This window comes from Aquila chrysaetos, chromosome 23 (assembly GCF_900496995.4).
Source record: "Aquila chrysaetos chrysaetos chromosome 23, bAquChr1.4, whole genome shotgun sequence".
In the NCBI taxonomy this organism is placed as follows: Eukaryota; Metazoa; Chordata; class Aves; order Accipitriformes; family Accipitridae; genus Aquila; species Aquila chrysaetos.
The window spans coordinates 12,049,842-12,064,587 of NC_044026.1; the positions used below are offsets into that span (position 1 = coordinate 12,049,842).

At 43.7% G+C, this 14,746-nt stretch overlaps 1 protein-coding gene across 5 annotated transcripts in view; it reads right to left on the reverse strand.

Moving 5' to 3' along the window:
* The window catches only part of P2RY8 (P2Y receptor family member 8), a 36,570-nt gene extending 29,315 nt beyond the window's left edge, over positions 1-7,255 (reverse strand). For 2 of the 5 annotated variants that reach the window (XR_005931223.1, XM_029999239.2), the window contains exons 1-2: positions 7,186-7,255; positions 3,576-3,662 (exon numbers count right to left, since the gene is read on the reverse strand). The gene's annotated coding sequence lies outside the window, so the exon portion shown is untranslated. Of the gene's footprint in view, positions 1-2,303; positions 2,332-3,575; positions 3,663-5,464; positions 5,703-5,887; positions 5,909-7,185 lie in introns of those variants that run through there. The other 3 variants (XM_041119533.1, XM_041119534.1, XM_029999241.2) reach the window with 3 other exon arrangements.
* Between the last annotated feature and the right edge of the window lie 7,491 nt (positions 7,256-14,746).

Genomic DNA, 14,746 nt, shown 5'->3' on the forward strand with positions numbered 1-14,746 from the left:
TGAGATCATCAGCTTTGCAGAGTCCTGGGATTGAGAGGAGGGGAGGGTGTCCCTTATGAAAATGTCTTGTCTTTTTCTTCTTTGTCACAGTACTTGCAGTGCTTATATACCTCAGGAAGGTTACTGCTCTAGCAGCCTGAACAAAAAAACAGCTAAAAAGCCTGGGAGCCAGAATTTCATCATCAGGTTCCCCTGGTTGCTTTACAGTTTAGTGATCCTACTGGCGAAAAGCTGGAAGTCAACAAGCTGAAGGGACCCAATCAACCCAGCTGCCAAGAAACTTTACAAGTCAGCTGGCTGGAAAATGGAAAAGTTTAAGCCTGTCCATTTCCATTTGATCTTTGTTGGAACCAATGCCCTCCCAGCAATTTTCCAAAGGCGAAATACCCCATCAGAAAGATTTGGACTTTTTTTTTCTCATTGTTCAGTGAGTGACACTGCCCTATGTACGGTGCCCTGTTCAAACTCTTGCCCTCAATACCAAATAAACAATTTAATTGTGGGCATTTTTGTGGCATCCAGTGTTGTAGCATCAAAGTGCTTCAAAAAGACCTGCAAATTTCTTCTTTGCAGCCTTCCTCTAGTATGAAGATTATTTAACCCCGTATTACAAACAGGAAAGCGAGGAATGGAGGTCCTGAGTTGCCTAGGACCTGATTTCTAAGAGCATTTGGCATTACATAAAATGTTACTGTTTCAAAGCCACATTTCTATTGACTATATCTGAATCTGTGAGTACTCAATACTTCTGCAAGTCAAGCACAGGTGTCTTTTAATAAGCATTTGAAAATGAGGAGCTCAGAGTTGGTGCCAGTTTCTGAAAGCTTAACCCCTTGAAGCCAGATCTGAAACAGGGTTTCAGGCTCTGTAAATGAGCATCACATGGGTGGAAGGATTAAGGCACCAGTGAAGACTTCGGTGTCTCAGAATGGGATCTGAAATAGTCAGCAAAATGATGAGGAACACTGGAAAGTCAGCACTCTTCACAAGCCACACACATAGGTCATCTGGAGGAGACTATGGGTGAGCCTTGGAAACATGAAAACTTGGAAAAAAAAAATCTTAGTGAGTCTCACAGAACATCTTCTCTCTCACAGGAAAACTACTGGGAGACCTGAGCCTTGAACCTCTTTGTGAAGGTTCCTCTTATGAAAATTCCATTGCCTTTTCTTTCTGGGGACTGAATATGATTTACTAGAATCTTTTAAGATGGTTGATGGAAGAGAAACACTTCCCTTCCCTGTCTAAATGATAGAGTAGCGATTAAGGTCAGGAAATAGATGCTTCGAGTTGCCTCCCAAGTCTGATCATAGGACTAATTATCTGAGCAGGAGATTGTTTTAACCGCAGATCTGCTGGGTACTGCCCATATTTGACATCAAAGATGTGCAATAAAAAATCGATACAACAACTCAGGGAAAGACGAAAATGCCATGCAGGAGGGCAAGAGATTCTCTAGCCTAGTGACAGGGGCAGTCATCAACTGTAAGGGAGCGGTCATGGCCTGTATCTGCTCTTTAGGTTGGTCTTTGGGGTTATCCAGGGACTACTTAACGTGAAATAGTGTCTTTGAAGACAAGACTAGAGATGAGGTCTTTTGCCTTCTAGATGAACAATATTTCAGGCATCTGCTCCTCTTTTGCCCAATGACCACTGCTTGCCCTTCCAGCTTCAACTGGCAGGGTGCAAATCAGCCCAGACTGTGGCAGCTAGCATACTATCTAGCTAGAAAGGAAGGAGGTGGAAAAAGAAGAAAGGTGGTCAAAAGACAGTGTTGAAGGTGCATGCTTTTTCTCCTAGGAGAGTGCCCTAGTAGAGGAGTTACACTATTTCCTACTCCTTGACTTTATTTGAAAATAAAGTACTTGTATTTCTAAAGAAATATAGTCTTACTGATGAGCTTTAAGCATGCTCCTTACTGGCACCTGGCCAGCTTTCTCAGTCCTGTCAAAATCCAATTGTTCTATAATTGCCTACAGATATCTGCTTTATACTTGTCCTTAAGTATCTTAAGTGCTGCTATCTTAAGTACTGCTATCTTATGTTATGAGAAGCACCTACGAGGGTGTAATTCCCCAGAAGTCAGAGGCTGTATGAGAATTGTCCCCACTTGGAGCTGAAGCTCTGAAGTTCCACCTCAGCTCCATTTCAGGCATTTCTCATGTATCCTTTTATTATGGAGGTGCCCTTTTCTCAGCATCACACAAGACTTTCAGGCAGAATCAGTGGCAGAATCTCATTTCCCAGGACATCACTCAGTCACTAAAATCAGAAGGCTGCTTTGCCTTTTCCTGTAGTCCTACCTCTCAGTCAGCATGTGTCTTCCAGCAGCAAGTAGATGAGAGCTGATCAAGGAGGTAGGCAAAGGTGTCCTTCTGAATGGGCTTTTGATTCATCGATTTTTTGTGCTGAAGTATTCTTCTGTAACACTTACACTTAGGTGACTGAGGACTATACCACATGCACAAGGGAGATGTTACTACATGAAGGGTATGTCAACATTAGTAAATTAAACGCTGTCAGAACCTGGGCTCAGGCCATGAAATTCAATTCCTTGGGCTGTACTGTTCTGGCACAGTTTTGCTTCACACCAACTAATGCTCCCTCAAACAGCTCTGGGCCCCACACAACCATCTTGTGTAGTTTAGGAGTTATCATAGACCAAAGACCATTCCCAAAAAGGAATTTGGATGCAGCCATCATGTTTCAGAGGCTGAGAGCAGTTATTACAGATGTGTCAAGTAAGCTAAAGACCAGGGTATGACTTGTCCCAGCAAATGGATGCAGAGAAAAATTGCTGGTGGGTTAAAAGCCTATTTTCTGCGTAGACCACTAGAGGGTGCAGACAAACCTACTTTGCCTTGAAGATTTGTTTTTAGGTTACTGGGACCTGGATATTTTAGGTTTTCCTCCAGAGTATTTGAGGAAAAAAGCTGAAAGGATCCTGCCTTGCTGTCATGTCCAAAGCCACATATGTCATCTGTAGCACGTAACCCAAAGTCTGTCTTTGACCTGTTAAGTGCTGTCCAGACACCACCCTCTGTCCGCGTCTACCTTGATTCCATACTACCAGTTCTCTGCTTCTCTTTTCTTTCCCTCACCATTTCTGTTCCTGCTTATCCACAGTTTCCTACCCTACCTCTCACCACCCCCTGTGCTCCAGGAGGATTTCCGTTTGATCCCTCCACTGCTTGACTGTCACAAGGTGAAGTAACAAAAGTACAAAAGCCTTATTTTCCGAGCCTTCAGCTGCTGAACCATTGTGGCCCAGAAGTGGGGTCTACTCAGTGTACCCAGGATCCTGGGAGAACAGGATTTCAATTGGGCATGATTTAGAGAGTCTCAGAGACCGATCATATTTTTAAGAAGTTATTGGGGGGGGGGGGGGGAGAAAGGAAAAGTATTTATGAAGATGATTCCTCTCTTTGTGATTAACCACCTACTCAAAGCAGAGGCTTGTGTTCCTGAATATTCCCTTATTGCCTCAGCAATTGCCTCACACAGCTAAACTCTGCGTGTAACATCCTGCCAAAGAAAATGCAAAACTTTTCATCTTAAATGTTGATCAGACTTACAGGCAGCTCCCTAAGGAATTTGTCTCGCCGTGGTCACCGCTGATGTTTCCGTGCTGCAGCAGATCAGATTTCCTCTATGAGTAAGAGCTGCAGAAAAGACCAAAGAAAAAATCTTTTAAGAATCAGTTGTTACCAAAAAAAATTTTTTACAAGAGGCACATCTAAAGATAATACCAAACAGTGACAAGTACTGATAACACTGCCTTTCATAGCATTAAAACACAGTTCACTAGCTGTAAAGCGTACCTGTGCAGGATTACTAAAGATGCATAATATCCAGATCTGAAGATGAAGAGAAGATAAAAGAGAACATACTTTTTTGTGACGTGATATTTTCCCTTCTTATTTTTGCAGATCTTAATCAGGTGCAGTGTATCTGGTAGTAAGTAACGCCAGCTGCTTCATCATGATGGTACTGGTGCATAATTTCTGTTGTTATTTCAAGACTTAATGAGCAGTTGGGAGAGTGAGGATGTGAGGGTAAAATTATTTTCAATTCACCAGCTGCTGAGCCTGAATTCCTCATGCAGTAGTATGAAAATGTGACAAAAATGTGCAGCTCTTGATGAACAAGCTTTTAGATGCCTTACCCCAGCCTGAACAACTCTTGGGCCCTCATCAGTCTGTGCGCAAAAAGGCAGAATCTCTCTGTTACGACATCAATGAGAGCTAAAATCCAGCATTTTAAAAATTGAGCTGTTGCATTGAGTGTGTACACATCTCTCTCTTTCTCTGTCTGAGTATTTAGCTTTAGTTAAACACCCAACAACACTGAAAAATAAGACTACCAATGGAAAATTTCAGTAAGGACAGAAGGCTTCCAATCAAAAATACGTGAAAAGAGACCAGAGCAAATTGACATTACCAGATTCAAAGGCTGTAGAAAATGAACCCTGTGGGATGTTTCTCATTGATTAGCACCTAAATTTAGACAATAATTGGATTATGTCACCCATTTTAAACCTATTTTAAAATAACAACCCTAACTCTCAGGCTGAGTCCCTCTCAGGTTTCCTGCGTATAAATAGGAAGCCCAGGATGAACACCAACTAGACCTTCCCATTCAAGAGCTGGCAGTAAGAGTAAACAAGCCCAAACAAGACTCCCAAAGACGTTTACTTATAAAATGAGCTCCCTTCATCCAGGAATTTTTGAGGCAGTAGTCAAGGGCCAAATGCTCCCATTTCTATAAAGTAATTTTTCAGAGGAAAGCTCCATTTTCAAGCTTATTTTGCATACTGTGAAAAACATGAGAACAGTGTCAATAAATACGAATCGCTTGATACGAAAAACATCCTTCTGTCCATTTGGAGGCTTCGCAAACATCAGTTGCCAATGGTGAAGCCCCCTGGACTTCTGCTTCAAAACAACTTTTTTCTGAAAACTATGCAAATATGAAGTAAAGTTGTTAGGCAGCAATACGTGTGCAAAACACCACTCCATCTTTTAAACACATTGAGAAATAGTCTTGGTGTCTCTTCATTTTTGAGCAGGACAGGGGGACGCCACCACAGGATAACTTCTTGAGGTTGGGTTGTGGGCTTCTGGGTTTCTGCCCTCTAGCCACTCCGCCAGAACACAGCAGTTGCTGGGGGAGACCACATTTCCCGTACAAGGAATGGCTTTTCTAGGGTTTGTTTCTTTTCCATGCTGTTATACCACTACGTATAATGGACGCCTCCCTCTGACTGAGAGCTGAGGAGTACACACCAAACAAAGATGCTGAAAGAGAGCACTGAGAGCAAACATTGTAAATCACCTAAGCTGGCCTTTTCTGCGCTTACAGTCATCAGTGAGAGCAAAATTTTCTGCACAAGCAGGTGCATCTGAGTTGAACCCAAACCCACCCTGAAAGACAGAAGGTGAATACACATTTTCAATAAATGTACCTGAAGGGACGGTAAAAACTGAAGGCAAAAGCAGTGGGTAAGCTGCTGGCTGGCGACAGGGGAGGCCTGGGTTCAGGTTGCTCTTCCCACACAAAGGTGCTGAGTACTTTCCCTTGAGCTGTGCCTATGCAGTAACTGGGAAATGTGACTGCAGGATGGGTAGGCACACCTCAGCCAGCTTTCGTCTAGCAAGCTGTAGCATAGGCTGCAAGTATTTAGCAGCTAAGGCCATACAGAGCTGTAAGGAACAACAAATTGCTTAGCATCAATACTCAAACTGAGAAGACTGAGGCTGATGCAAATGCTTCTACCCATGCCATAGCCTCTTCCCCAGCAGAACGCTGACGTGCTCCCTGGCTGTGTCTAAACTGATGTACAGCTGTTTGCAAGGGAAGTCCCAGGATTCTTGATCAGACCACCTACCCTGGGGAGCTGCAAAAAGCAGGGCACAAGTCTGGCGTCAACTGGGATTCATCCGAATTCTCCATCTGTAGATGACAGTGACAAAACTTGTGTGGCTCATGGAGTCTTTTAAGGGTGAAATTCATCACAGAGGTTCAAGTGCTACCGTAGTAGCAATCTCACAAGTAAGGTGGAGGTGATTTAGGAAGTCCAAACATTGATGGGACTTACGTGTCTGAATCAAACGAATGCTTTTGAAAACCCTAGCTAGATTCTCCCGACCACTATGTATAAAATCTAGAAAGTGTTTATACCAAACACTGAGCACAGTCAAGGAGTCAATGTCCAAGCATTAAAACTGATTACAAGCAAAGACTTTAAAAAACCCAAATGCCAAAAACCTGAATCACCACTGTATGACTTCACCTAGGGATACTCACGACATGTACAATTTCACTTTTTGTAGGGCGACCTGGTGACGGGACATTATTACAATAACTGCCCTACAGATGGCTATTTTGTGCTTGTTTCTGAACTATTAAAAAAAACCTTAACACAAATAGTCTCTCTCCCTGTCTATTAAGAGACAACAAATGCAGTATGCAAGAGTGCACTGTGTTACGAGACTTCCTTCTGGCGCCTGTCTGTCTGAGTTCAGTTTTTATGCATCAAAAGACCCGAGTGAAATTATATCATTTTATGATATGGTTCCACAGACACTTCTGTGTGTATGTTCAGTTGCTGCAAACCTCAGGAACAGTCTCAGGATGACTACAATACATGACTCTGCAATAGTTGAAGATAGATATCAGGTCCAGATTTACAAATAACACTGGTCCAAAATTATCTGATTGTTTTTTTCCCTCCCCCAATATGTAGAAGCTCATTCTTCCTCCTTTTAAAAATACCATTGAAGACATGCTATGATTGTTACTACTCTCCTTACTACAGCAAACTGTACACCTGAGAACCCCTTATTTTGATAGTGGTTTGTGCAGCGTGAACTCCTTAAAACTGGTGGTAAGAGTTTTCTTTCTCTTTTACTGCAGTATTTGCTGTAATAATTCTGTCTTCTGACTATGTGTAACATAACTTCTTCATTATCATTGCTCTATTATTAACCCGTACAGTTCTTTATTTCTATAGCTCACAGTCATCTGGCACAAAGACACACATGTACTTCTTGGACTGCAATGAACTTTGTTCTCCCTTCAGATGTAAATAATAAGAGGGAGAACAAATCAGTCTTGACTGAGTCTGACTCCACTGAAAAACAATTTTGAATAAACAATCAAGAAGTGAAAAGCTGTACTCCTTACCTGGTCTGGGATGTACAGTGCACCTTGAAAGCCTCTTAAATGACAGAGAAGAATTAGAAATAGTTGAAAGTTCGTATTCATCCAAGCACAGGAAATGACCGTGTATTTTGCAACCGATTAACTCCTTCCTCACTTCTAATGTCTTTGCTTTCTCAAGTACAGTATAAAAATCCATCTTACCCTTCCACTGCAGTTTGGTAACTAATGCCATGCCCTACACATGATTTTTGTTTCACACTGAGATTATGCAGGTGGCCAGAGGAGATGACTCTGATCACCTCCATGGAAGAGAGAATTTGCAGTGTCTTCTGCATAACTGTGACCAAGTACATTTTACTGTTGAGTGAAGCTTGTGTGATGAAGTGTAGAAATGACTAAATAACGGCTTGAGCACCTAACTCTCATTTTTACAAGAGGCTTAGAGCAACATTCTCAACATGACTTCAGTGTTGTGGTACCCAACAGAGAAAAAAAAAAAAAGTTATTTAAAGGAGTAGCATCCATTGCAGTCTGGACAGGCATTTGATGTACATATGGTGTATGATACTTTTACCCATGGGAGGTCCCTAGGTGAAAGTCAGGCATGCTGAAACATCAGGAGTTAGGTCCTCTGCGCATAAAAACCCTCCTGCCCCTAAAAGCCTGTTTCGCTTGGCTGAACATACCTGTTCGACTGAAGGGCATTTCTGAGCCTGAGCGCTATATAAAACCATGAGCCTAGCAAACCATTAGCTAGTAAAGGCCAGTTCTACACCCGAGGACGGGCAGGAGCACAGGCTGCCTTTGGGGAGCAGGTACCTCCACGCTGAACCCGAGGTGGCACCTGGGCTCTCTGCATGCAGTTGCAGGGGGGATCGGCACCCCAAAGTGGATTCCCCCCACCAAAACACGAGGCTGAGAAAGAAAACACTTCCAACAATGCAGACTGTAACACTAAAGACAGACCCGTGTTTTGCAGCCTTCTCCTTTTTTACGGTTTAGAAAACAAGCCCTGGACATATGTGCATACGTGTCCTTTCCACAGCCTTGAAGTCTCTTTGCCTAGGCATGTGTGTGTTTTATTTTAAAAACCTTATGGGGGAGGGAAGCATCACTCCCTGCATTTGGGATGTTGGTAGAGGAAGAGAGAATAGAAATGTACCAACATGCACTATTATACAACAGTTTCATAGCTCAGGCACCCAGCTATGATGGTTTGGCTTTAGTCTTCTCTTTGAGAAGAGCTAAATCCGTTTTTTGGGCATAAAGCATGTCAAAAGTCTACAGAAGCTAGAAGAGGTAGAGATCTAGTCCATTCTTCTCAGGAAAGCTGAGCTGACAAAGCAGGACTTGATGCGTCAGTGAGCCAGTGCTCTGCAGACCTTTCCTTGGAAGAGGCTTTGTATGAACTACATAAATTACTTCATAACAAGGACCAGAGCTCAGCATTGTCCAGCGATCGGTGGACGGTGGGTTTCAGAAAGAGGTTTATTCTTAGATTATTACTACTTACAAGACCCGGTCACTCGGATCTCGGATTCCTCTCAGCAGAGTGGACCAGCTTCACCGAGAGGACTGGCAAGGGTACAGACCCCAGCCGTGTCCTTAGCGGGGATTATCCCAGAAAGTGGGAATAGGGAGCCTGAACCTGTCCATACTGAAGGCTCTCCCACTGCCTGGGCCAGTATTCTGGATTACCGCACCAAGGGTGGCCAGGACCGCCTTCCCCAGCACCCCGCCTCGTGCTGGATGCGGCGCGGGCTCCTCCGGGCGGGCAGACGCCGCGGGGTGCTTCCTCCTTCCCCCAAAACGACAGCAGAGCCGGTGCCACAGCCCGCAGCCGGCAGAGCTTCTGAGCCTGCCGGGAGCCCTTGGGTTTGGGTTATCTGACTCAGAGGAGGGGTTGTCTCACCTAGCTCTGGGCGTTCGCACCGCGGGCGCCAGTCACTCAAGGCAGTCTTGAATACAGGCAATGGAGAGAAACAGACCTGTGCAAGGTTTTTTATCTGGGAGTTTTAGCAGCCAAGTAAGGGTTCCTTTTGCTACACATATATATGCTTGTAGAATTTTTAATGCAATCAAGATTCTTAAAAACAACAAATAAAATCCTTATTCTCTTGAAGTTAAGTTCTTCCGTTGACTTCCTAGGGATTATTTCCAGTAATAATGACTCCCGAGCATGCTCCTGCGAGACACTGAGGAGTGTGATCTGCACTTGATGTTCATCCTCTCACAGTCTACCACAAAAACAACGGGGATACTCAGAATCCTGGGTGTAAGCAGGTGCTTAGTTGCTTTGTTTCAATAGGGGCCAAAACATTCTGGTGATTCCTCAAGCTAGGGCTATTTATTATATAGCTTCATATGCAGAAGCATTGGGTAGTTTTACATTAAATGTGGTTGCAGGACAGAGACTCAAGTTCTTCTTGCCTTGGCTTCTCTCACTTTCACATACAAGAACTGAATCAACTGTCAGTCTTCGTCAGCTGCCAGATTTGCTTCTCACCATCAGCATACAGGTAAACAGGAAGGAGTTTCAGTCTCACAACCTCAAAGCATGCAAAATATATTGAATCGGACCTCCTAAAAACTAATGAGATCTGGTTTGCTTCCTAGGTCGTTATTTTTTTAACAACAATCTTCTTTCAGTTCAAATATAGCAGGTCAGAAATAGAGCTTTTTTTCCACTTTTTGATCCTTGAGGCTACAAATATTTAAAATTTTACAACTTTTATTCACTACCATTTTTAAAGAACCTTTCCCCTCTAAAACTGGGGAAAGGAACTTTCAGAACAAAACCCTGGCATTTACTTTTGGTAAAAAAATATGAAATTTGACAGTCCTGAAGTATTATATGATGTAATGAGTATAAGCAGTAATTAATGCTGCTGTACAATATACTATGGTATATCGTAACATAATATAATGAAAATAAATTATTATTATTATTATTATTATTATTATTATTATTATTACTACAAGGTAATCAGTTTGATGGGACTCATTTGGCCGTGTTAAAATTTCCTTAGAAAACAATTAGGTGCTAAGAAAGCATCACTCTGAAGACTAATCATGTCTTTCAGAATGATTATGAGCAAGTCTGTGAATTTTTATAGACCAGTTTCCTTTGGGTGAAGTTCTAGCCCTGTGTAAGTCCATAGTCAGCTTCTTACTGAGCTCAGTAGGGTCAGGAGTTCATCGTGCGAGGCCTCCCTGGAGCCGTCTCAAGCAGTCTATCAGTATTTGGGTTCCCCCCTTTGATGGCAAGAATCTGCATTTTGACTATGTTCTCCTGGGAGACAGGGACATGACTTCTGTGTAAAACATTTTAGACTACTCTGGTAATATTTTAGACTTTTTTTTTTTTTTTTTTTTTTTTTTTTTTAAGTGATGTTAGAAAGCTCCTCAGTATATCTTCAGTGCAGAGATCTTCCTCTGGGGTGAATCCGCACCAACCTTGTGGGCGACCTGAATGTGGCTTTGGCTCGTGGTACCTGGAAGAAGCAGATGCAGACGGGGATCTGATTTGCACAAGGCCCTGAGGGCTCCCCAGCCTCAGGACATACCAACCCCTTGCATAAAAATAGAGAAAAAATAAATGGTCTTGGGGAGCTACACTGAGGCTACACGTGATTATTTATTAACAGCAATGTTATTCCCAGGGAAGCAAACACTTCTTCTAGCTTCTCTTCTGCAGCTGAGAAGCGTCTGGGGTAAGGCACAACTGCAGGACCTGCTTTGGGTCCCTATGGTGGACCCAGCCTGGCAGTCAACGAACAGAAGAAGGTCTAACCACTGGAGGGCATGGCACGACGTTAGCTGTGACATGAAAACAAGCAAGAGAGGCAAGCTCTCGTTGCGCTCTTCCTAAACAGTTCTTCATCTCAGCTTGAGCGGCATTGGGAGGCAAAGGGAGCTTGCACAGGTGGTGGGGGTGGTGGAGGGGTCTGTAAGCACAGTGATATGGGAGTGTGAACAGGGTGGTGGAGGGTGGGCAACCTCAAGAAAGAAGTCCTGTGGTTTGGGAGTGAGAAGATGGACGGGTAAATCTGTATGGAAAGAAGGAGCAGCTGGGAGGGTTGGAGAAGTGAGGGAGGGTGGTAGAAGCGAAGGAGGCTGAGAGAACGAGTCCCAGAACTGTGGAAGGAGAGCGAGCAGAATGGAGGGGAAGAAAGAGGGTCTGGAGACATCCATCCTGTACCATAGCAGAGGAGAAAGAAAGGAGAAGAGTATTCTGGGAGACTTCTGCTTCTCTGCCATTCAGCACCAGGAGGTCTTGGGCAGGTCTCCAGGGCTCAGGCACTTGGTCCATTCTAGGCAGGCAAGATCACTGTGGCATGAAGTGTCCCACAGCAAGGTGAGCTTTGCGGAAGGATGGAGGGAAGGCAGGAAACCAGTGAAAAGAAAGAGAAGACCCCCCTGCCTCACAGTCAACCTGATATCTTCAAGCTCCCTAACACCCACCCACCTCCAGAGCTCAGAGCTGAGTTGCGATGCCACCAGTGACAAGGGCAGACAGAACACATTACTTTGGCACTCGTCGTCCAGGTGGCAAAACTCATTTTTGCCCATGCCGTTGAGCTGGCTGTGCTATGATGCCGTTACACATCTGATGAAACTCCAGACCTTGGTTATGACTGATTGTCCATTTCAGTGCTAACATGCAATCACCTGTGGAGTCCTCCAGAAAGAATACATTCCTCTTAACTCTCCAGGGGATAAGTGGACAATCTTGGCTAATTCTAAAGTTAGATTCAGTATCCAGATGTCCTAGGCCCATGAAGGGGTGGTATGGTGAGAAAGAAAACCTACCTAACAGTTTTTCCTTGCACTAGGACATTTGACCTTCTTCCTTGTCCAACAGCACGGCCTTCTTAGGGTCAAAACATTTCAAATGATAGTTATTCATCCCCAAAACTGCAGGTTCATGTAGTTTTGCCCAAGAGAAAATGAAGGGAAAAAAACCTCAAAGCCAAAAAGATTCATTTCAGTGTTTTCAAACTGACATATTTTCATTTCATGATAGGAAATTTCTGTCATAGGAAACGAGCGCTGCCTAAATCGGTGGCAATGGTAGTAGTAGATGATATGGGTCTTTGCTTTGCTTGAGACGGGCCTTCGACTTCCAGGGGGAGCATTTCAGTCACTGGACTGCAGCGCAGTTTTGGGTCAGGATCTCTCCAGCTAGATCTGTTCTATCACATCCAGGGAAACTTCCTACTTTTTACATTGAGATGAGTGTCCTGATTTCACCCCAGAACCGAACTGTATCAAGTCTTTGAGACTCTTAACATCTCCTCTCTCTCCAAACACACTCACACATGCCCCTTGGTTTCCAGGCAAAACCGGAGGCATTCTCCAAATGAGACTACTGGCATGTGTTTTTCTTGCAGTCTGAGCAAGTGTTCCTGTGCTGTGTGGAGGCAAAGTGGGAACAGGTGAGTGAGACCTTATTGCAAGCAAGGGATGTGAAAAAGTTTGGGAAAAAAGAGAGGGAGAGTGATGACAGATGGCAGAGGGGAATGACTACAGCCTGCAAGTCAGGAATAACCAGGCTCATCAGATGCACTGTGGCATGCATCGAAGTGTAAGTTTGGATGCAGAATTTGTCTTTCCTGTTCTATGTTGTATAAAATATTGAACTACTCTGTGCAGAACGAATCTGCAGTCTGATGACTGGTGACTGTACCTGGGAGGGAGGTGATGCTTGGACTGAGAACCAAGAGGTGCCTCAGTTTCCTGCAGCTGAAACTAAAGCCCACTTTGCGAAGAACCAGAGCTCTGCTTCCAGGTTTGTGGCTGTCACCACACTAGCACTGACATTTTTAGAAAAAAAAAAATCCTAAATGAAAAGATGTATTTGGGCTGAAAATAAAATTTTCATCAGCACAAAATAAAATACACATTTCTTGATTCACTTAAAATTCTTCAAATTTTTATCCCCGATCCTCAGTATGCCAGGGGTTTTAAGGTTTGACCACCCTGTCATTGCAGTTTTGATCCCTGCCTCCATTGCAGACTGCAGCGAAGTGCAGCAGTACACAAGCTCACTCTGAAAAAAACCAACTGCACGCCACAAAGTGGCTAGAGCCTTAGTTTGAATTGACTCAGCTTCAAGAAAACTAGTAACTGCTTTTGAAATCATTTAGAAAACTGTGTGTTTGCTGACTGATTGCTGGTCTGACTAAACCCTGCTAGGCAGATTTCAGTTTGATAATCCCAGTACTCAGACTTTAAAAGTTACTTCCCCTTGCTATTATTTCTGTTTCAGGATATGATCCCCACACAAGTGGGTGTCCTTTAATTTTCCCAGGCAGTGTAAAGGGGCGATTAAATAGGCAAGAAAGAAATAAAGCAGGGATTAGAATTTCTTCCTTTGTATTTAGTTATTGGAGGTATTTTTCCACTAGTCATATAAAGTCCAATTCTGTTTGTCATTTGTCTTTGTTAAAGATATATTTAAATTTCAGCCTGAGGACTGGACTTAGGACTGAGCACCTCAAGTGTGATTTCTGTGGGAGAAGGCTTGGGAGGAGGCAGGATCCAGACCTCAGTCCATCAGGTTACTGCACTTTGCAGAGGGAACTTTGTCCCAGACAGAGACAAGCAGAGTGGTCAGAAGCTCACGTAACTCGGGTTGGAGGGACAGGCACTCACTTGTTGCCATTCTCCAGGCACCTGCTGGAGCTGGGCCCCCAAGATTAGACAGACACGATGCTCTCTGCTGACATGCCCACATACCCGTTTCTCTGAAGCCCTCCCAAAGAGTGGGTCAGCTTAGGAGACCAATCTCTATGGTTCTGCAGAAGGTGGTGGTCTGGTTGTCCCTCTACACTCTTATGGTTGAAGCAATTGAGTGTTGCCGTAGAACTGAACTGTCTTGGTCCTCTGCCCCATAGTTCCTAGTTGATGCTAGTAAGACCACTTCAACCAAAGTTTTCCCAAAGTGGACATATTCTTGGGTCTCAATTTCAGGGAGCATGCCTTGAAACACCTGGGGAGTGACTAACTGAAGTCAGTAGGGGCAAGGCTTTGGTCAAAAACTGTGTTACTAGGGTCATATAGGTTCCAGCAAAACTTTTGCTTGTGGTCATCAAGGTTGTTTTGTTACCTTAACCACAAGAAGCAAGGCTTGTTTCCTGCCAGATCTCAGCCAACCCAGACACTTGAGTGACTGGTGGGCAGACTGGCAGGAAACCAATGCTTCCTGTCTGCCTCTTCCCTGATTAATCAAGCTCATGGATATATCACAGAATGGTTTGGGTCGGAAGGGACCTTTAAAGGTCATCCAGTCCAACCCCAAATGAAGGATGTGCAAGTGGGAAAGTCTTTCTTCAGGCTGCCCAGCTTCCTAGCTCCTTGTAACTGTGCTGTCTAACTCTTGGACAAAGCAGGCAGGAAAATGGCCAGCTCCTGCAAAGGTCGATACACTTGTCTTGCAGAAGCAAAGTATTTTTCTGTGGTTAAAAATAATAGCTTTTTAATGCTTTGGGTTTGTTTTTGCTTTTTGTTTTTTAACAATAAAAATGTTTCAGTTTTCTTTTGCACTATTTGGAAAGTGGGTTTTTTTGGTTTTGTTGCC